Genomic DNA, 24160 nt, shown 5'->3' with positions numbered 1-24160 from the left:
AAAAAGTGCCAAAACCTGTTACCTTTATACATTGCATTTAAATAATTTTATATGTTACTCTATTCGTCATGTTACCTTTATACATTTCCTTTAAATAAGTTTCTAAGTTACTCTGTTCGTCTTTTATTCTATCCCATAGCAATTACCAAAATTTAAAAGTCTGCTATATGTGTATCATCTACTGTATTTTCATCGTATTATGGTTCTTACGTAAATGGAGAACGTATCTAATCCCGAAGTAGTGACATCTATCAAGCATACAGGCAAACATATTTCTGGTAGCTACTGCACTTCAGTATGTTTCCTACAATAACGCCAGTTGCAAAACGACTGTGTGGACGATGTGGCCTATTGTACACTAACTGCTTTATCACATTAGGTAACGGTGTAGAACAGGTACGCTTCACCTTATTTTATCTGTACATTCCCAGTTTGTATCAGAACATATCGTCATAGGAAATACTGTATTGTTTTGAACGATAGACTGCCCACTAGTTCAATATTTTTATATTGTAGATCTGAAACCGGTCATCGTCGATGGACTTTATGTTGTGATGGAAGACTGGAATAAAAAATAATTGAAAGAAAACTTGATAATACCTGAATCACTGTTTGTACTCTCGACTATCTCGCAGTTTGTGAAAATACTGTACACATAAAACCTTGATCATAGGTAATAGCCGTCCCCGAAGGCCCTGTTCTCACGTGGTTGATTGCAAGCGTCGTTTTTCATTTCATGGTTGGATCGGAATTATTTTTGAGCATTATTCCTGACGTTTTGATGTGGATACTGCTGCAGAGAAACTACATTCTAGTCAATTTGAAATGACAGGGGAAGAAACATCGTTGTTGCAGGGACAGCTACGTTCTCAGAACCTAAATGTCTTCGAATAATGACATTCGCTTCAGATCACGTAACAAAATGCACATACTGGGTGGCTATAATTTAACTTTCCCTACTTCAGAGATCCCCGTAGAAAACGAGTGATAGTGGGACAATTAAACCTAATGGAAACATTTGTAATGACATGCGGAGGAGAATTATCGAAAAAATCATAGCAAGAAACACGTTTTAATTTCCACATCAGGGGGTAACATTTGGTAACCGTGTATCATGTTGACGTTACAGGTTACAAACGTTACTCAATGTGACGACCATTTGTGTCCACAAGAACCTGAATCGCACTAGAGATACCACTTCACAGTTGTTCGCAGAACCTTTAGAACGATGGAGCGGCGTGTTCAGCTCTCGTGGCACAGCTCGTTCACTGCTTGATAGCACATTAAGTATAGTATTCTCTGTCAAGGCCACACTAACGTCTTCAACAATTTGTGACTCTCTCAGGAGCAATTCCCAAATCGCCCGTTATTTCTAACTTCCGAATTATGATCCCAAAACACGGTGCGGAAAAGAGGACCTCTCGGTATTTCTTTAACGCCTCGATTCTCCGAAGAGCAGCGGCACCATTGCTGTTGTTTTGATGTAAAAAGCTTTACGAGTAATGCCTTGCTAACCCACCATGTTGACTGTATGGAAGTGTGTTGCACACTGATGTTTGTTTTTAAAACCCTACGCTGTACAACCTTTGGCACCTAACGATAAGTCGTGACGCTACCACCAACGAAAATCTTGCAGTGCACAGTGAAAAGCTGGGTACACGTTTGGTAAATAGCTTTCCGTCTAACAGGGTCAAGTAGCGAAAGTTTAATTACAACCATGCATATTATGCCATCATCGTTAGCCGTTGTCTTATAGTTTTGCGTCCTACGTAACATAACATCGAGCGGATGATCAGCTTTTGCAGCAGCCGTAAGTGGCTGCCGTTAAATAGGGCACGTCCCAGTGGCGCGTGTGCTGTTGTTAAGCCGCTTTGTCTGCGTACAGCAGAACGGCGCGTAGTCCAAATTTACTCGCCGTGACGCGACGCCCTGTGAGCTCGAGGACCAGCTGCGCCCTGACTTCAACTGTTCGGCACAACGTGTCCAACAGCGTGTGTGTGTGTGTGTGTGTGTGTGTGTGTGTGTAGTCATGCGTTACTGCTTGCACCCGTCTCTCTCTGTCTCTCTGTCCTACGTCCACTCTGGTTTGCATACCGCCTACCGCCGCTAATGTCACCAAGTGCTTGGCTGTCCACTTAACACCGCCGAGGTACTGAGGGCACTGTGCGCGGGGACTCAAGAGGATCTCGCTTCCGGAGGCCAGAGGTCAGTCAATAGTGAGAGATGAACGTCGGGTAGCTTTGCCCTCATCCTCTCAAACGTGATGCCTGAGCGTTACAGTCTTACGGCAAAATGTTTCTAGCACCTTAGCTTTTTTCGTTCCCGACACGAGCTCGACTATTATAAAACTTTATTTGGTCTTCTGACTGGCTTGATGCGGCCCGCCATGGATTGCTTTCCTGTACCAACCTTTTGAACTCAGAGACGTGAACGCAACTGAAGATTTATTTGTTGGATATCCTACGATCTCTGTCTTCCACTGCAGTTTTTACACTCTACTGCTACCTCAAGTACCGTAAAAGTTGGTTTTTGATGCCATAGTACATGTCCTATCATCGTGTCCCTTCATTCGTCAATACACTACTGGCCATTAAAATTGCTACACTACGAAGATGACGTGCTGTAGACGCGAAATTTAACCGTAAGGAAGATGGTGCGGTGATATACAAATGATTAGCTTTTCAGAGCATTAACACAAGGTTGGCGCCGGTGGCGACACCTACAACGTGCTGACATGAGGAAAGGTTCCAACCGATTTCTCATACACAAACAGCAGTTGACCGACGTTGCCTGTGTAAGGTTGTAGTGATGCCTCGTGTAAGGAGGAGAAATGCGTACCATCACGTTTCCAACTTTGATAAAGGTCGGATTGTAGCCTACCGCGATTGCGGTTTATCGTATCGCGACATTGCTGCTGGCGTTGGTCGAAATCCAATGATAGTTAGCAGAATATGGAATCGGTGGGTTCAGGAGGGTAATAAGGAACATCGTGCTGGATCCCAACGGCTTCGTATCACTAGCAGTTGCGATGACAGGCATCTTATCCGCATGGCTGTAACGGATCGTGCAGCCACGTCTCAATCCCTGAGTCAACAGATGGGGACGTTTGCAAGACGACAACGATCTGCACGAACAGTTCGAAGACGTTTGCAGCAGAATGGGCCAGCAGCTCGGAGACCATGGCTGCGGTTACCCTTGACGTTGCATCAAAGACAGGAGCGCCTGCGATGGTGTACTCAACGAAGAACCTGGGTGCACGAATGGCAAAACGTAATTTTTTCTGATGAATCTGGGTTCTGTTTACAGCATCAAGATAATCGCATCCGTGTTTAGCGACATGACGGTGAACGCACACTGGAAGCGTGTATTCGTCATCGTCATACTGGCGTATCACCCGGCGTGATAGTATAGGGTGCCACTGGTTACACTTCTCGGTCACCTGTTGTTCGCATTGACGGCACTTTGAACAGCGGACGTTACATTTCATATGTGTTACGAACCGTAGCTCTATCCTTCATTCGATCCCTGTGAAACCCTACATTTCAGCAAGATAATGCACGACCGAATGTTACAGGTCCTGTACGGGATTTTCTGGATGCAGAAAATGTTAGACTGTTGCCCTGGCTAGCACATTCTCCATATCTCTCACGAATTGAAAACGTCTGGTCAATGTTGGCCGAGCAACTGGCTCGTCACAATGCGCCAGTCACTACTATTGGTGAACTGTGGTATCGTATTGAAGCTGCATGGGTAGCTGTAGCTCTACACGCCATCCAAGCTTTGTTTGACTCAATGGCCAGGCGTATCAAGGCCATTATTACGGCCAGTTGTGGTTGATCTTGGTACTGCTTTCTCAGGATCTATGCACCCAAATTGCGTGAAAATGTAATCACATGTCAGTTCTAATATAATATATCAGTCCAATGAATACCCGTTTATCATCTGCATTTCTTCTTGGTGTGGCAATTTTAATGGCCAGTAGTGCATCATCCACACGTTTGTTTCTTCCTGTGGAGAAATTCATTTCTTATTTGTCCACCTCATTTACAGTATCACTCCATACCTTCTATAGCAACACATTTCAGACGCTTCCGTTCTGTTGTTTTCCAGTTTTTCAACAGTTGTAAACTTTAATTCTTTACTGTGATGCAAAATCAAATTAAATGAAACATCTTCTTGGTTTTTAGATCCATGATAACCATACACATCATGGCCAAGAATGTCTTCTTTGTTGTGACAGTCTGCTTTTTACGTCCTCTTTCGACGCTTATGTTATATTCTTCTCCCAAGTGAGCATAATAACTTTATTTCGTTACTTCGTGGTTTCGATCACTGAACACGTATCGACTACTCTTAGTTACTTCTGGCATTCTTTTGTTTACTCTCAACCTTTAATCTGTGCTAGCAGCAGGCCTTTTCATTTCGCCTGCTAATTTTTTTTCCTTTTTTAGTCTTTAGTTTCAAGGAACCCTACCGAGTTCAAGAACAGTCACAATTAAAAATGCACGGCCAGAATATTTGGCAGAGCTACATCCGTTAAGCACGAGGTATCAGCCACACTATGTAGATTATATGTTTTTTCCTCTTACAGCATTTGACTGTTACCATGAAACACAATAAACAGAAGTCAACAGGGTGATGACCTGACAAAATAGGCTATAATTAAAAACAAATTATTTGCAACTAAGCACTGCGCCTAATGAGATACAGACAACTGAGGCCAAATGAAGCATAAGGTCCCAAAAGCCGGTGCCTTTACTGGCCACAACATTAAAAGGAAGGAGGAGGTCTCCCACGTTAAATAAAGTACTAAACCAATAGAACGAGTAGTTTACAACAGGAGTAATTTTCGGTAGTATTTCAAATAGTCCTGGCCAAGTTTGAAAATTTATTACACTATTAAAACCAGGGGTACCAAACAGGCCCCTTAGACGCTTTTAACAGAAAAGCAGCAGTAAAATAAAAGAGTTACTAAGTTACGATTACATAACTGGCAAACGGTAACCTCCTTGGCGAAAATGGTGCACGTCCACAGTGGTGTGTAGAAGCACAGCTGCCAAGACAGTATGGTCTAAGAGCCTCATAAGACACCATACGACATTGTTCGTGACGCCGGAACAAACCAAAGGAACAACAAATTCCTGTCCACCACTTCACACTCTACATTGCCACAGTTAAAACATTCAGTGAGAAGGCTAAACTTAACGTTACATTACTTGCCCACTATGGGTGTCAGAAAGATGTCAGGATAAAAAAATAATTTCCGAAGTACTGCCGAGCTTGGACGAAGAACCCTAAACGCCCAGAAACCTCCAACTCAACTAGGCTCATTTCCGATTACAAAGGCATCGGGAACGAGACACAAGAAGCAGGAAGTCTCTTTCACTTATGAAAGTTCGATGAGTTTCAAACAAGAAGTAGCCAAAATTCACAATAGGAGAAAAAGCGACATGGGGGCTTAATTCCACGGCCCCGAATCAGCTACCATGTCAAGTTAATCGTTTCGGGAACACTTGAATGAGCTCTATATTAAGAAAGTCAGACTTCCTCGTCACAAATTCGAGACACATGGCCCCCTTGACACCGAGAGAGGAGCACTTCGCCGCGCAAGCATCACCGCTCCCAGCTCAATACACACCGTGACAACACCTCACTTTCCCGATTGCGACAGCACCACCAAGGCCCTGTATAAACAGCGCTCTCTATACTGAGGCTATAAACTCACGCGGAAGTGGTGAGGAACTTGTAAAACAAAAGGGAGTTGACAAGGCTCAACTTCCCCCACAAACACGAGAAAAGAAGGTAGTTCGCTACCCCCTCTTTTTTTATATATGGATTTAACTAATTCTCTCTAACTTCGCTCACATGAGCCCACAACAATCTACCTATGCAGAGATTCTGCAGAAGAAGATAAACTGGGCTTAATTTCCGCACCATCTCATAGGGACCGTGGAGCCAATTTATTAACGTGCCTTACCTCCTCTTTTGAGGCGACACTGGGGTTCCTCACAAAAACTCGACCTCCTCCTTTCATTTTAAACTCCTCACGACCATGATTATAAAACCTTGCTAGGTTCTGACAAGCAAGATGGATAGTGGATATCGCTCTCCTCCGATTCCGCTGAGTAATTTCCGAAGTAACCTACTGTAGGAGAAGGTCACTAATAGGCCATGCGTTAGCCGAAGGTGAATTCACGTGATGGGTAAATATATGTCCGACCGGAGAGGTCTTAAGTGACTGTGTTGGGATTTACTAATTCGAAATTGAGCCAAGTTGTCGAGATTTACCTTCTTTCGAGAACTCCCATGGAAAATTATCAATGCTGCCTTCAAATTATGAGTGACACTCTTTAAAAAGAAGCGTTGTGGATAGTGCGGGGTGGTGGCGACATGTTTAACGGCATCTGCATCTAGATCTACAATGATACTCTGCATATCACATTTAAGTGGCGGGCCGAAGGTTCATCAAATGGCTCTGAGCACTATAGGACTTAATTTCTGAAGTCATCAGTCCCCTAGAACTTTGAACTACTTAAACATAACTAACCTAAGGACATCACACACATCCATGCCCCAGGCAGGATTCGAATCTGCTACCGTAGTGGCCACGCGGTTCCAGACTGAAGCGCCTAGAACCACACGGCCACACCGACCGGCGATTCCTGTCAGCACTCTTCTGGATGACGTAAGCCTTCACGTTATTTAGGGCCAATTACCAAATTTCGCACCATATACATTCCTTTTCTGATTCGTTTTGCCATTTGTTTTGATCTTCTGATGACTTTATTAGTCAATAAACGACAGCGTCATCTGCAAACAACCCAAGACGGCAGCTCAGATTGTCTCCCTATAACACTACCTTGGGGAACGCCAGAAATCATTTCTCTTTTACTCGATGACTTTCCGTTACTAGAACTGTGACCTCTCTGATAGGAAGTCACGAATCCAGTTACATAAGTGAGTCGATATTCCATAAGCATGCAAATTCACTACAAGCCATGTGTGTGGTACAGTGTCAAAAACCTTCCGGAAATCTAGAAATACGGAACCAATTTGAAATCTCTTGTCAATAGCACTCAACACTTCATGCGAGTAAAGAGGTAGTTTTATGCGAGTGCAGGCTTTATCGGCGAATTTCATATATGAAGTCTTCACCGGTTGTCAGCCTAGTAGTATCGTCGTTTCGTAGCAACGTTTCGATGGAATGCGTCTCCATCATCTTCAGGCGAAGTGACGGGATGTCGTCGGCCGAGGGCTTATATCTCTGCTGGACCGCTGGCCCGCTCTCCGCTTTCCGCGGCCGCCCATTCACGCGCCCGCGGTATCGCCCGATGTGAAATAATCGTCTGAGTTTGTGAAAGTACTACAGGGAATGCGGCTGGAAAATGAATACCTACTAGTCAGTTTCGATGTGACATCCTTATTCACACGAGTACCAATACAAGACTCCCTAGCTTCACTCGAAGAACACATTGAGGAGGATATCATCAAGCTCTTTCGCCATGTTCTAACCACCATCTACTTCAAGTGTGGTGGGAAGTTCTACGAACAGATAGATGGTGTAGCTATGGGCTGCCCCCCTAGCACCATGCATAGCCGACCTATACATGGAGCACTTCGAAAACTGCTAAACACTGCTGGACACTGCTAAACACAAGCCAAAAGCCTTCTACAGGTACGTTGACAATACCTTTGTAGTTTGGCCACATGGCAGGGGCAAACTGCTAGAGTTCTATCAACACCTCAACAGCATACATGGAAATATCAAATTTACCATGGTGATAGAAGAGAACAGAAGCTTACCCTTTCTGGATATTCTGATCACAAGAAACATGGACAGAACGCTGGGACACGCAGTGTATAGAAAGAAAACTCACACGGACCTCTATCTTAACGCCAATAGCTGCCACCACCCTGCGCAACGCAATGCTGTACTCAGCACCTTACTGCACAGGGCGACAGCTTCCCAGGAGAATTGCAACACCTAAACGACCCTTCAAGAAAAATGGCTGCAGTGAGACACAGATAAGGAGAGCTCTGAAGACTGGCCACAAGAAGAGAGAAGAGAGACCGGATGAAAACGAAGCTATGGGCTGTGCGTTCTTGCCATACGCGGGTCCTCCGACGTCCAAGATCCAGAGAATTCTCAAGAAACACAACGTGAAGACCGTTTTCTGTGCAGCAGGAAAAATCAAAGACCTTCTCGGTTCAGCCAAGGATCCACTGTGTCTGACGGCACCAGGTGTGTACAAGATCGGATGCGAATGTGGGATGCAGTAAATAGGACAGACGCAGCGTTGCATCTCACAGCGCCGCAATGAACACATCAGGCATGTTCGCTTGGGTCAGACCAACAAATCTGCTGTGGCGGAACATAGTACTGACGAGAAGCACACCTTCGATTTAGAGGACACAAAGAAAATATGCAGTACAAACGGATTTTGGGACTGAGTAATCAAAGAGTCCATAGAAATACGGTTACACGACAACCTAATCAACCGCGACAGTGGCTACCATCTCAGCACAGCCTGGGAGCCTGCAATCAGGAAAATCAGAGAAGAACGTTCCGTTCCACCAAGGGCCGCGGACGGAGCAGACAGAGACGGAAGCCGGGACTCGAACCCCGCGCACGCGTCCCCCCCCCCCCCCCCCCCCCCCCCCCAACCCACGGCCGGCCGATCCAGGCGCATCGGGCCATTCCGCGGGCGCGTGATTGGCCGGCCGCGGGAAGCGGAGAGCGGTCCAGCACAGATATAAGCCATCGACCGACGATATCCCGACACTTCTCCTGAAGATGATGGAGACGCATTCCATCCAAAAGTTGCTACGAAACTACGATGCTACTCGGTTGACAACCCGTGAAGACTTGATATAAGAGGTAGTTGTGTTTCAAAAGAACGAAGTTTTCTAAATCCCTGTTGACTGTGTGTCAATAGACCGTTTTCTTCGAGGTAATTCATAATGTTCGAACACAGTATATGTTTGACACCCCTGTTGCATATCGACGTTAATGATACGGGCCTGTAATTTAGTGGATTACTGCCACTAATTTTCTTGACTATTGGTGTGACCTGTGCAACTTTCCAGTCATTGGTACGGATTTTTCTTCTAGCGAAGGCTTGCGTATGATTGTTAAGTATGGAGCCATTGCATAGATTATCCGACAGGAATCTAATTGGAATACAGTCTGGACCAGAACATTTGCTTTTAACAAATGATTTAAGTTGCTTCACCACTCCAAAGACATTTACTTGTGCGTTACTCATATTAGTAGCTGTTCTTGATTCGAATATCTCGAATATTTACTTCGCCTTCTTCTGTGAAGGCATTTCGGAAAGTTGTGTTTAGTTGCTCTGTTTTGGCTGCACTGTTTTTGATAGTATCTCCATTTCCGTCGCGCAGAGAAGGTATTGATTGTGTCTTACCGCTAGCACACTTTACTTACGACCAGAATCTCTTTGGATTTTCTGCTAGGTTTCTAGACAAAGCTTCGTTGTGGAAACTGTTATAAGCATCTCGCATTGAACTCCGCGCAAAGCTACGAGCTTCTGTAAAACATCGCTATTCTTTAAGATTTGCGGTTTTTTCATGTTTCTCCAACAGTGTTCTGACACGTTTTGTGTACCAAGAAGGATCAGCTCCGTCGTTTGTTAATTTATTTGGTGTAATTCTCTCAATTTCTGCCGATATTATTTCTTTGAATTCAAGCCACATCTGGTCTACACATATATTGTTAATTTGGAAGGCGTGAAGATTTTCTCTCAGCAAGACAACAAGTGAATTTTTATATGCTTTTTAGAGTAGATATACTTTTCGTTTAGTCTTGGAGGATTTGGAGGTTACAGTATTCAGTCTCGCTATGACAGCTTTGTGTTCACTAATCCCTGTATCCATTTTGTCCTCGTTATTAACTCAGGATTATTTGTTGCCACGAGGTCAAGTGTTTTTCACAACCTTTTCCTATTCTCGTTGGATCATGAACTAACTGCTAAACGTGAAATCTGGAGCATTATCTCTCACAAGAGGCCTAGGCGGCCCAAAGGTGGAAACAATTTAGAAGAGAGTGAATGGTCAAGTGAGCCATAACCCTGCTGCTTGGAATCAAGCACCGAAAACGGCAAAATGCATCAACAACCACCAGCAGATACCTGTTGCGGCAGAAGTGCGACGGAGGAATCCTATGTAATTAACGTGAATTGGATTAGTGTTTAGCACTCTTGCAGGTTTCACACTCCACTATCAATCTCTGAATATCCTTATAAACGGTATGTCGAGTTGCATGTTCTTTACGTTAGCAATGGTTTGATGAATATGATAGTGGCCACCCTCCACGATATCGGAAAGTAGTGGAACAGGGATTGACTAGTGCCATGGGGAAACAAAGATTAGGCGACTATAACAAAGTAGGCTATCCTGCAGGCTATACCCAGAAACCTACGCACCTTGTGATAGCCCTCGTTTAATCAGTTGTTGGATCAAGATCTTGCTTACTCTTCAACTCAGTAAAGAATTCAGGGACATCCGTCAACACCCTTGCAGTCCCATCCTCGGTAGTCCCCCTTGCTCATCGTGATTCTGGACGTCGCCTTCGAATGTGCTGCTTAAGGCATCCACCATCTGATTGTCGGGACCCCTAATATGCCTGACCATAAAGCGAAAGGCGGAAATCCGAATCTCACAACACGCTATTCGCTAAGTCTTCGGTGGACGTTCGAGAGACAAACTCGTGGCCTGGTTATCCGATTCTAGAAGGAACTTCCTGTGCTCAAGACAAAATTTAATATGGGCAAGGAGGGTTAAACGAACATTATTACGAGTGCTTCCCATTCGTTCAGGGGTATCAACTCCCTAGAAGCATAAGCTATGGGACGCTGCTCCCCGTTTGCTTTCGCAGAAGAACGGTCGCTGTTCTACAAGTGGAAGCATCCGTTTGTACAACAAACGGAAGCTCAAAATCGGAAACAGCCAAAACGGGGGAATACTAAGGGACTCTTTAACTGCCTCAAAGAATACCTGATGAGTCTCGTCCCAGTAGAAAACAACCACATTCTTACAAAGGTAGTTAAAGGTCTCTAACTGAGTAAAATCTGAAACAAACGTACGAAAAGTCTGGTATGCCAATAAACCTAGCCACAGCCTTCTTATTCCTGGGCGCAGGGGATCTCGGTAAATCCCAAGTGCGACTTCATCGGTACTGGCAGAAACTAAATGTCCCAAAAATAATATCTGCCGGAGTACCAACATAATTTTGGACGGTTTGACGGTAAATACTGCCTGCATAAGGCGCTCCAAAACCACCTTCAGGTGTTTCAAATGATTATCGAAGGTGGTACAATAACCACCACGTTTTCGAGCTAGCTCCTTACACAATTAGATTTCAGATCACCCGAGACATAACGTAAAAGGCGGGACAAAACAGCCGTACCAGTGAACAAACCAAAAAGAACCCTGTGCATTATCAACTTCTCGCGGCGTAATGAATAGTCCATTAAGTTTCGGGCATGCAGCCGCGCGAATAAAATTTCCTCTACTGATATTTCGGCCGCGTATCGTCCGCCCATCTTGTGACTCGCTCTGAAGATGGCCAGACGATACGCGGCCGAAATATCAGTAGAGGAAATTTTATTCGCGCGGCTGCATGCCCGAAACTTAATGGATTATTCAAAAAGCGATTTGATAATATGCCTGACTAAGACCAAGAACTGTACGGAACTTGGCCCCAGAAAACCACATCATGAAAAATATAAATTCTGAAGGAACCTTTTGGTTAACTAATCTATAGACAACCACTAGACGGAATTCCTGACTCTCGATATTACTTACTAGAAGTATGGGTGGCGCATTTAGCGATGTGGCGGGTCTTATCACACCCTCACGTAACATGCCACCAATCAAAGAACGTAACTTCTACTTTTTCGGAGGTGATATCTTATGTGCAGCTTGCTCAACTATGACCTTAGGAATAAGGATGATCTTACGCTGCCGGCCGAAGTGGCCGTGCGGTTAAAGGCGCTGCAGTCTGGAACCGTAAGACCGCTACGGTCGCAGGTTCGAATCCTGCCTCGGGCATGGATGTTTGTGATGTCCTTAGGTTAGTTAGGTTTAACTAGTTCTAAGTTCTAGGGGACTAATGACCTCAGCAGTTGAGTCCCATAGTGCTCAGAGCCATTTGAACCATTTTTTGATCTTACACTCAATGGTATTCGTTATACCCAGTTCGTCAGTTAGGATCTGTGGGAGACGACTAAGAAGCTGCAACAATTAACTGGCCTCGTCTGGACTGAAGCGATTGTTCTCAATTTTTCCAGAGGGGCTCAATACACCGTAAAATTACATGGAACTACGACAGGAGCACAAGGCAAATCTCTCAACAGGACGAAACTTGACGTAGACAGCCCTCTCTCTATCATCAAGTATTAACTCAGAAGTCTGGATGGAATCACAGCCAGAAATAAACTGACAGACAAGTTGATCGGCCATGAAAAGTTATCAGTCCTTAACTTGATTTGCATTTCCTCAACCAGAGGTAGCATCTGCCCATTAACTACCTGACAACTCCGGGAGGAAGGGTGCATTCAAGCTAATTGACAGACAGCCCAGTTTTTCAAACACCACTGGGAGTCAAGATTAGAAATGAACTGCCAGATCCAATAAATGGGAGAATAGTTTTGAGCCGTAGTAAAATTTGCTGTTTTGAAGAGCGCGCCGCAGCGCATAGTGTGAAGCAGTCGCCCTCCGTTTCTGGCGGTGGCGCCGCTGTGGCAATCGCAGCTTTGGTGTCTCGCTCTGGTGGAAAAGGGAAAAAGTTGCCTGTTCACGTGCATTTAAGGGGCGGTATGAGCTCGGGAGTCGTTCAGTCACTCGTAGTCAGTCAGTCGGAGGCAGTTGGTCAGCCAGGGCAGTCTGTCAGTGTGGGCGAGTCTGGTCAGTTGGTCAGCCAAGTTAGTCTGGGTCTGTCTCTCGTCCGCATTGGTGATGCGGTTAGTGTCTGTCGGTCGTCCGGAGTGCTAGCATGTGTTGGCCGCCAGGCTGCTCGAGTTTGCTCAGGCAACGGGCTTTGGCGGTTGGATCGATAGGTTGGTCGGCCGCGCACTGGGACACAAGATGACTTGTCCGCCTGGAGCGTCGTCGCATGTATAGCGAGGCGTAGTGGCTTCGCGGCCAACACGAGAGCAACAGGAGTCAGCCCACGACATCGCTCTTGAGGGGGCCAGCTGCGGCGCCGTGAGACGGGAGATCGGCGCTCCTTCCTGCGTCCGTTGAAGCGGCTGGCAGCGGACGGTTCGGGAGAGCGTTTTGGGGGTGCTGCGAGGGGTCTTTGCCAGAAATCGCAGTTATTAGAAGTTAAGTGATTAGTGATATTTTGTTTCAGTTACTTGTTAAATTCTACTTGTGTTCTTAATGAGTCGTTCGGCCCCAGCTTGCTCGTCTGTCTCTCGTCCGCATTTTTTAGGCAGTTAGTGTCTGTCTGTCTGTTGGTCTGCCGTACGTTAATAGCTGCTTCTGTCATGTTTTCCGGATTCGGTGTTAACGAAGTTATACAATAAAGGTAAGGGCCGAATTCCTGAACTATGTTTTTATCTTGCCTATCATCTTTCGAGGCGGTATATGTGTAATGTAGAGCATGTTGTACATTTTAGGTAAGTCTGCATTTCATGGGTTTTATTTAAGTAGTTATTTTAGTTTATAAAGTGGCCACCCTTCCACCATAAGAGTTCTTTAAAAACAAGTACCACATTCGCTGGCAAATAATTTTAATGTGAGTGTTTTGTACCATTTACATCCCTCTTACGGGGTGCATAGTTTACGTGTTTGTGTGAGTTGTTAAAATTTTTAGTTTAAAGTAATCAGGTGTGTTGCAGATTTGCAACAGTGTCGTTTTTCAGAGGTCGTTGAATGGAAGCGGTAGCTTCTCAGCCCAAAGGCTCCTACTGTAACAAATAAATAAATAAATAAATTATTCGGCCTCTGAGTAATCGTAATTTGATATTTCTAGGGGCTTTTCTGCTTTAATTTTAAATCTGTTTTCAGAAAGCTTGTAGGAATAAAATTCGCATTTGTTAAATTGTAACTTGATATTTCGAGGGTGCTTTACTGTTTATAAATTTTAAATCTGTTTATGAATAAATTTTCCATTGGTTGAAAAGTAATTTTCCATCAGTTACTTCCTCGCAACCACTTCCACGCTCACTTAATGTGATTAAATGTGTTAATGTTCTTGATAAAACGCTAGTAAGTAAAGCAAATTCTTAAGAAAAGATTTTGAAAGTAAATTACCGCGGTTAAAGTCTCTTTATTTATATGAGCGCAAATACAAGGTAAGCGCTCCCCTACCACAGCTGTAATGTAACGACAGAATCTCGGGATCGGCCATCCTACTCGCTTCTCTTACCGATGGCGTCAACTGTTCTGTCTCTCCGTCCGTTCAACATGTCCCTCACATACCAAGTGCCCTGTGTCACGGCACCGAAAATAAGCCTTACACCTTGTAACCTTCCCACAAAAATTGTAAAGCGACTATAATTACCTCCCCGCAAATAATTTAAATGTCTATATTTGAATGTTAATGGGAATAGAGCCAAATGTTGTAGAGCTCCCACAAAACATCGTTAAATTGAAATAAAAGCAACTGTACCTTCGCTACAAAAATATTGATAAACAATGTCCCAATGTAAACTCGACACAAAAATTAAGAAATCAAGATTAATCATTAAACCCACAATAATAGGGCAGCATCGCTGACCTTAGGCCTTGTGCAATAATTAGTTTGAAAAATTGATTCTGGGAGGAAAAGCATAGGAAATATTGTTTCAATTGGAATGATTCTTTTCTTAAAAACGATTGGTTTGAAAACAAAATTATTATTGGTGCAAGTCCTGAACAAATTAATTACAATTAACATACATTACATTATCAGATGAGCGCAATGCTGCTTCATTACCTTATTTAACAATATACCTCGTCCCGAACCGTGACCAGAGACCCATATCGACGCCCGCCGATTCCACACACACACCACATCCGACTGAGTACAACTCGCTACTGCCACACTCGCAACTGAACTCTCGCGCAGTCAAGTGCAGACTAGACACGATAAATAACTCTCTGGTCAGAGATTCTGTCATGCCTCGCCATCGCTGGTACTGAATACATACGCGTTTCAACCTGTACCTTTTTAAGGAATTGCCTTCGTATTCCTTAGAATCCCCATGAACGTCCTGACACTGATGCTCCACACCACGTTGTTGGTAGGAACCCCTAACCCCTCAATCGCAGAAACTCAGACATCCAATTTAAGGAATGTCGAATGTCTTTAGTGAAGGTAATACACAAGCGGTCGGCTGGCCTCACACCATTCAACATGGTTTTCAGTAACGTGAAGCTCCAAGGCTGATGAGAGTGTGGTTCGAATTTGCTTAATTTATCTAGCCAAAGTTCTATTGGTGGCGTGGATCCGCCAAAGTGCTTTCCCTCGAATTCATTTTCAATATGGGGTGAAGGTTTAAACCCAATTATACGCTGCAAGAGACTCTTTAGTCCCCGTTTCTCTTGCAAAATTTCGGAAAATATGTGGCATAACACGCCACATACCAAAGGATACAGTACCTGAAGTACAAAATTATAAGACACCCCAGAGCATTAGCCTGGAATTCAAGTTAACGATAAGCCACAAAACGGATGATGCTTCGCTCAGATTTACCACCGAGAGTTGCTTAATGCCCTGGAGCATAAAGTCCATAGAGTGAGGCAATTTATCAAAATTACATATGTTATTCATTAACAGCACAGAGTAACCAAGAGGCCTGATAGGAAAGATGGGTCGGATGCTTCTAAATGTAACAGCAAAGACTTCTCATTCCTACAGTCTTATTGGTATACAACTGTTAATGCTTTTTTATAACTATAAAGACTATAATATATAAAAATTTCTCTAAGGTTACAGCGAATTGAATGTTTAACAATTGTTAAAATGGTTCTATATAATTTGTTTCAGCCTGGTTGATGAGAATATGATTTATAATATATAAATGTAACAGAAAAATACAAAAAGTGAGGTAATGACTATTTACGAAATACACCGCCTGCTTAGATGGGTGGCAACGTGCTTGCTTCCCGTATAAGAGGGCCCGGGTTCGATACCCGGCTGGATTGGAGAGTTTTCCCGCTCGTGAACTGGGTGTTGTGTTGTCCTCATCATGATTTCATCCTCATCACCGGCACACAAGGCGCCCAATGTGGCGTCGACTGAAATAAGACTGGCACTCAGCGGCCGAACTTCCCCCGATGGGCCCTCCCAGCCAACAATGTCATACGCTCATTTCCATTTACCGCCAGGTGATTACTGAATCCCGTCTACTTACCTGACCACTGCATTCGAGCATTAGTTGTGAGAACAAACATTCCTGCTCGCCATTGACCGAGCCCAAGTCCTCCATAACGAAACGGTTTACACTATCCTATAAGTCCCACACCTGCAAATGCAAATCTCGAGTGAGTTTGCCGTTTTTGCAACTAAGTTTAAACCGCTGAATATCGCTCAAACGGTTGGGCTTGGCTCATATAAAATTGTTTACTGGAGAGTTAACCAGTTTCCAAAAAATTTACATTTTGGGCCGATACAGCAATGATGCAATCATTTTGTGCGGCGCCTACCTCGTTATGGCGTCAATGGTGAGAATAAACGGGCTGTCCAAGGCTGCACAGAAACGAGCCACTAACTCAGTGACACTTCCGTGACAAGGGAGGCCAAAAGATCTTTCTTAAGAAAGGAAATACCAGGACAATAGCGCGACACCATGCTTGTCAATACTTCCGCAAATAGATCGAATTGATTACAACAATGAATTTGAATAAGCAAATACAACAAAAGAAACAGCAATGAGTAAAAATATTAACCCAGGAAATGGTGAATGACGCCTTAAGGTCAAGTCTGATGCCAGCGAAAAAAGGCTCTACTACTACCGAAATATCGCCTTTCAGATTGCTGCGTAGCCAAAATCAAACATATGGAAGAACTGAGCCAGGGTGGCAAGTACACGTCATTAACCATTTGTCAAACTTCATTACCATTAAAAAACACTGAATATACTAAGAGAAACAATTTTGAAGGTAACCAACAATTATATTAAACAGCTATTGAAACGGAAACGACAGTTAGGATACCAACAACAATTATAAAATGAAACAGGGCCATTTATCAAATTATAGCTCTTTCTAGGCAAGTCCATAATGCAGAAACCTTTAATGTCAACGTATGACCAGACGTTATCATCATTTAAACCCCAGACTGTGTATATTTTAACGAAGGGCATACCTTGGGAGAACAGTAACAGTGGCAAATAAGTTGAAATCAATTTTCCGTTACCTTCGACAAGAAGGTTACCAACTTGCCCCACTGAGCTGACATAACATTTAAAGAACCATGAAACTAGACGCAGAGGCTTCAATTTTAGAATGAAGAGAAGTGACAAATGACATGTTACGACTAGGCTCTGCCTCTTTATCTCCAGCGAGAAACAAAACCCAGGGCCATAACTAACCTTAGAATTCAGTGGGTGAGGATATAAATTTAATATTCCTCGCTGCGGCCTTTTCTTTTCCCGTGCTTTTTTTTTTTTATAAAAAGAACATCAATATCGAGGAACTCTATTCACTACTAGATTAAGCACAGTTAGCAACACGGGGACAGAATTTTCGGCAGAGTTCCTTGAAGCACGACGTTTAAATCATGCAGTGCAGATTATACGCCTTTCCTGTTACAGAATGTGACTGGTAGCAACGAACAGAAACCAATAGGGCAATGATCTGACGAAACAAGGAAGAACTAAAAATAATCGTTTTGCATCAAGGACTGCACCTGCGAAATTCAGTCACCTGTGGCCAAACTAGCTCGAGGTCCCCAAAGCCAGCGTCGTTACAGCCCCCGTCATTAACAGAAAGAGGGAGGGGGAGGGAGATCTGACACATTAAATAAACTACCAAACCAAAAGAATATTCTGTATACAATAGGATTAGCGTCCCATAGTAATAAAAAATAACTTGATCAAGTTTAGAAACACATCACACTGTTCAAACCAGGGTACCAAACCGGCAGTGAATAACTGGCCGCTTAGGCCCATAGAATGAGAAAACAGCAGTTACATAGAAGAGCTACTAGGTTACAATTATGTATGTTAACGAGTGGCAACATCAGCTGACAGCTTAGCCCTTTGAGCGGTCTGAGGTGTCTTGTCACGTTCTGCGCGGCTTCCCCCGTCTGAGTTTCGAGTCTTCCCTCGGGCATGTGTGTGTGTGTGTGTGTGTGTGTGTGTGTGTGTGTGTCGTCCTTAGCGTAAGTTAGTTTAAGTTAGATTAAGTAGTATTAAGTTTAGGGACAGATGGCCTCAGCAGTTTGGTCCCATAAGACCTTCAAATTTCCATTTTCCTGAGGCCTTTAAAATGGGGAAACAAAAGCTACATGAAACATTTGACAGATTACAGTAACATAGCTCGGCGATCTCCTCGGTGGAGAGGGAGCAGGCTACGGTGGCGTTTAGAGTGCCATAAGGCGGCGTGCCACACTGACCATGACGCTGGAACAGATTAAAGGCGTGTCTAAGTCCGGGCCACCACTGCACTCCCAACAGTTGCGCAGTCACAGCGCTCATCGTAAGGCTAACGTTGAGTAATCATTATATTACACATGCACTGTGGGAGCCACAAAACACGATAGAGTAGGAAAACAATTCCAGAAGCACTGCTATGGACCAAAAAACCCAAACAGCCAGAAATTTGAGACCCAACTTGGCTCCTCTTTGATCTACAAGGACACCGGCAACGAAACAAGTGGGGTAGTGAGACTGTTAACGGCCGGAACCATCACGCTCACTTGTAAAATCGTGTATTTGTGGGGATCCACGCCCTCCAGATGTATAACGAACGTGAACAGGTCCGTAGTATACGTGCATCGCATGTATAGTCCGCAGCTCGTGGTCTAGTGGCCAGCGTTGCTACCTCTCGATTACGGGGTCACGGATTTGATTCTCGGACGGGTTGGGGATTTTCTCTACTCGGGGACTGGGTATTGGTGCTGTCCTCATCATTTCATCATCATCATCATTCGTGATAGTGGCTAGATTGGATTGTGTATAAATCGGGACTTTGTACGCAGCTGATGACAGCGCAGTTGAGCGCCACACAAACCAAACATCACATCATCATCATCATCATCATCATCATCATCATCATCATCATCATAATCCCATGTATAACTAACACTTCACATCACACGTCTTTTATCTTAATGTGAAGTGTGTAAAGTGTTAGTTACACAGGTGATGCATGCAGACAATGAAGTGCGTTTTCATGTTGGTTTTACAAGTGTCATTAGCTAATCACTCGATTAAATAAAACTCACGTCACAGCCTACAACGGATCACTTATAAAATTTATATCTACCCTTGCAGAAAAGAAGAGGGTTAATCGGAACCAAAATTTTCTTTATGCAAAAAAACAATATGGGGCATAATTCCGCGGCCGCGAATCATCAACCATGCGCAATTACACTACTGGCCATTAAAATTGCTACACCAAGAACAAAAGCAGATGATAAACTGGTATTCAATGGACAAATATGTTATACTAGAACTGACATGTGATTATATTTTCACGCAATTTGGGTGCATAGATCCTGAGAAATCAGTACCCAGAACAACCACCTCTGGCCGTAATAACGGCCTTGACACGCCTGAGCATTGAGTCAAACGGAGGTTGGATGGCGTATACAGGTACAGCTGCCCATGCAGCTTCAACACGATACCACAATTCATCAAGAGTAGCGACTGGCGTATTGTGACGAGCCAGTTGCTCGGCTACCATTGACCAGACGTTTTCAATTGGTGAGAGTTCTGGAGAATGTGCTGGCCAGGGCAGCAGTCGAACATTTTCTGTACCTAGAAATGCAGGTACAGGACCTACAACAAGCGATCGTGCATTGTTGTTGTTCTGGTCTTCAGTCCTGAGATTGGTTTGATGCAGCTCTCCATGCTACCCTATCCTGTGCAAGCTTCTTCATCTTCCAGTACTTACTGCAACCCACATCCTTCTGAATCTGCTTAGTGTATTCATCTCTTGGTCTCCCTCTACGATTTTTACCCTCCATGCTGCCCTCCAATACTAAATTTGTGATCCCTTGATGCCTCAGAACATGTCCAACTAAACGGTCCCTTCTTTTTCTCAAGTTGTGCCACATACTCCTCTTCTCCCCAATTCTATTCAATAGTTCATCATTAGTTATGTGATCTACCCATCTAATCGTCAGAATTCTTCTGTAGCACCACATTTTGAAAGATTCTATTCTCTTCTTGTCCAAAATATTTATCGTCCATGTTTCACTTCCATACATGGCTACACTCCATACAAATACTTTCAGAAACGACTTCCTGACACTTAAATCTATACTCGATGTTAACAAATTTCTCTTCTTCAGAAACGCTTTCCTTGCCATTGCCAGTCTACATTTTATATCTTCTCTACTTCGACCATCATCAGATATTTTGCTCCCCAAATAGTAAAACTCCTTTACTACTTTAAGTGCCTCATTTCCTAATCTAGTTCCCTCAGCATCACCCGACTTAATTCGACTACATTCCATTATCCTCGTTTTGCTTTTGTTGATGTTCATCTTATATCCTCCTTTCAAGACACTGTCCATTCCGTTCAATTGCTCTTCCAAGTCCTTTGCTGTCTCTGATAGAAGTACAATGTCATCAGCGAATCTCAAAGTTTTTATTTCTTCTCCATGGATTTCAATACCCGCTCCGAACTTTTATTTTGTTTCCTTCACTGCTTGCTCATTATACAGATTGAATAACATCGGGGATAGGCTACAACCCTGTCTCACTCCCTTCCGTACCATTGCTTCCCTTTCATGCCCCTCGACACTTATTACCGCCATCTGGTGTCTGTACTAATTGTAAATAGCCTTTCGCTCCCTGTATTTTTTCCCTGCCACCTTATCCTGCTGAAATGTAGGGTTTCGCAAAGATCGAATGAAGGGTACAGCCACGGGTCGTAACACATCTGAAATGTAACGTTCACTGTTCAAAGCGCCGTCAATGTGGACAAGAGGTGACCGAGACTTGTAACCAATGGACACCCCATACCATCACGCCGGGTGATACACCAGTATGGCGATGACGAATATACACTTCCAATGTGCGTTCCCCGCTATGTCGCCAAACACGGATGCGACCTTCATGGTGCTGTAAACAGAACCTTGATTAATCCGAAAAAATGACGTTTTGCCATTCGTGCACACAGGTTCGTCGTTGAGTACACCAACGCAGGCGCTCCTGTCTGATGCAGCGTCAAGGATCACTGAAGCCATGGTTTCCGAGCTGATAGTCCATGCTGCTGCAAACGTCGTGGAACTGTTCATGCATATGGTTGTTGTCGTGCAAACGTTCCCATCTGTTGACTCAGGAATGGAGGAGACGTGGCTGGACTATCCGTTACAGCCATTCGGATAAGATGCCTGTCATCTCGAGTGCTAGTGATACGAGGCCGTTGGGATCCAGTACGGCGTTCCGTATTACCCTCCTGAACCCACCGATTCCATATTCTGCTAACACTCATTGGATCTCGACCAACGCGAGCAGCAATGTCGCGAGACGATAAACCGTAATCGCGATAGGCTACAATCCGGCCTTTATCAAAGTCGGGAACGAGATGGTACGCAGTTTTTCTCCTTACACGAAGCATCACAACAACGTTCCACCAGGCAACGCCGATCAACTGCTGTTTCTGTATGAGTAATCGTTTGCAAACTTTCCTCATGTCAGCACGTTGTAGGTGTCGCCACCGGCGCCAGCCTTGTGTGAATGCTCTGAGAAGCTAACCATTTGCATATCACAGCATCTTCTTCCTGTCGGTTAAATTTCACTTCTGTAACACGTCATCTTCATGGTGTAGCAATTTTAATGGACAGTAGTGTAGATTACCACAGGACAGATTCATCAGTTCCGGAATATTTGAGTGAGCTCCTCACTAAGAATGCCGTTGTATACACACAAACTTCCCAATTATCAAGGTCAGTATGACTCGCCACAAATTCGAGCCACGTACCCTTGACGCCGAGAGAGTCGGACGTCACCGCCAAAGTATTAGTGGTCCTATCTCACTTCTCACCAAGGCGACGCCTCGCTTCTCCAACAGCGATGCCACTACCACTCTCCAATGATAAACAGCGCACTCTGTACCGCGGCTACGAACTCATGCAAAAGAGGAAGGCAGTTTGTAAAAGAAAAGGCAGCCGACAGGGATCAAAACAATTTTAAAACACATGGCCTGAATAATGATGCCCGCTCATATCTAATTTTTAAAAATACAGCATCAATAGAAGAATCAGCATGAGCACTCAGCCAAAACAAACTACAGAAAAATCAGGAAAAAGTCTGTTCAGAGGCGTCGTCTAACGACAAATGGTATTACAATATAGACCTGAACACATTGCTGTCAAACACAGCCGGACTAACAAACAAGGTTAATCGGTCGCACATTAATACCAAAGCTGACAAATGTATACGTGTCAAACCTTCTGTTTGTCTGCGTTCTCCCGTACTTCACTACAATGAAAATTCACAAACAATACGGCGGAGACCAACGAAAGTGCCAAATGACAGGAGCCGTACTTGTTGCGCTTGTTGACCTTTACATAAGACCGACCACACATTCAACACCGCATGCATAATTTGTAAACTCGGCGCAGGGTTAGGTGATCCAGCAAGCATAATATTTTCGTGTCAATAGTTTAACCTACAGACATCACTCCAACTGCAGTATCAGGCTGTCAACCATTCTATGTAAACGCAACGTTCGATAATTAGGACTAACAGTTTTTTCAGTTGGTTATGCTTCACGCCTATCTTACAAGTTTTTGGGAGAGGGCAAACCGTAAGGACGGCCGTTAAAGTTTTACTACAGAACAAAAAGTGATAAACATATGTTTTATTTATTAAAACCAGCGAGTTTGGATGGAATCTGACACCTCTTATGGTGGACTTCGAAATTGCAGTCATCCAGTACACTGTTACTTAAGAATATATTCAGATTTCCTATATCTTCCCCCGGAAATGTTGGATAGTGACTGTCTATACAGGAGAGCATCTGTACAGGACAGCACGCCTGAGAGCGAAAATCTGCAGAACATGTACGACTATTTGTAGACCAATGTCTCGATATAAAAGGTATGCTGAGGGACATATGGAACAGCAGTGGAAAGTGCTATCTCCCTAACAACGTCTCTGAAAGATGGAACAGAATTTTAAGAAATCATAAATATCAAAAGTTCAGCACAATATTCATGAAATGCCTGGGACAGCACGACAGAGCGGATTAGGTTGTGGAAAGGTGCCTAAATGAGTTCCTGTTAGTTGCACTCAACATACAGACTATTTATCACCACACAATATTACAACAGGGATGCCAACAATCAAAACTTTAGTCTACCTCTTTTGATTAACTTTCGTTTGGCTGAAGCCACATTCAAAATCCAAGACACAAGGCCTAAGCAAAATTGAAATATCTACAAGGATTTTCTGTAGATTTAACCCAAGAATAATTTTTAAATCTTCGGTCTAATTAGCGGAAGGCCTTAGCAATTTAATTTTAATGGAACTCGGCTGGAGGTCGCATATTAAGCAACAAGAGGAGTTTCCATCAAAAGGCAGAAGGCCATAACTTAAAACATTTCATGCAAATTGATTTTAAGGCCCCATTCCAAAGCATAACAATCTTATGCCTTAAGGTCTAGAGAAGGAGATTAATTTAAGAGTATTTAAAACTCGGTCTAAGGCCGCCCACCAACAAATAATTTAACGGCTTAAGCCCTAGAAGAAGAGTTTCAATTTTAAAGGGCAGAAGGCCGTATCTTAAAACATTTAATATAAAATAAAGAATAACAATCTCATGCCTTAAAGGGAAGACCAGAACATTAATTTAAGAGATACTGATACTCGGCTGAAAGCCACACATCAACCAAATAACACAAATCCAAACAGGGAAATTACTCCACAACACACAAGGAACAGCACTCAGAAGTTTCCAAGGGTCGACATGGGATTGTAACACTAACGCCCGTTTATGTGAGACAGGCAGCCTGTCCAACGACTTCTTAATCTGG

This window comes from Schistocerca serialis, chromosome 8 (assembly GCF_023864345.2).
Source record: "Schistocerca serialis cubense isolate TAMUIC-IGC-003099 chromosome 8, iqSchSeri2.2, whole genome shotgun sequence".
Taxonomy (NCBI): Eukaryota; Metazoa; Arthropoda; class Insecta; order Orthoptera; family Acrididae; genus Schistocerca; species Schistocerca serialis.
Note: the sequence above shows the minus strand (reverse complement) of the source record.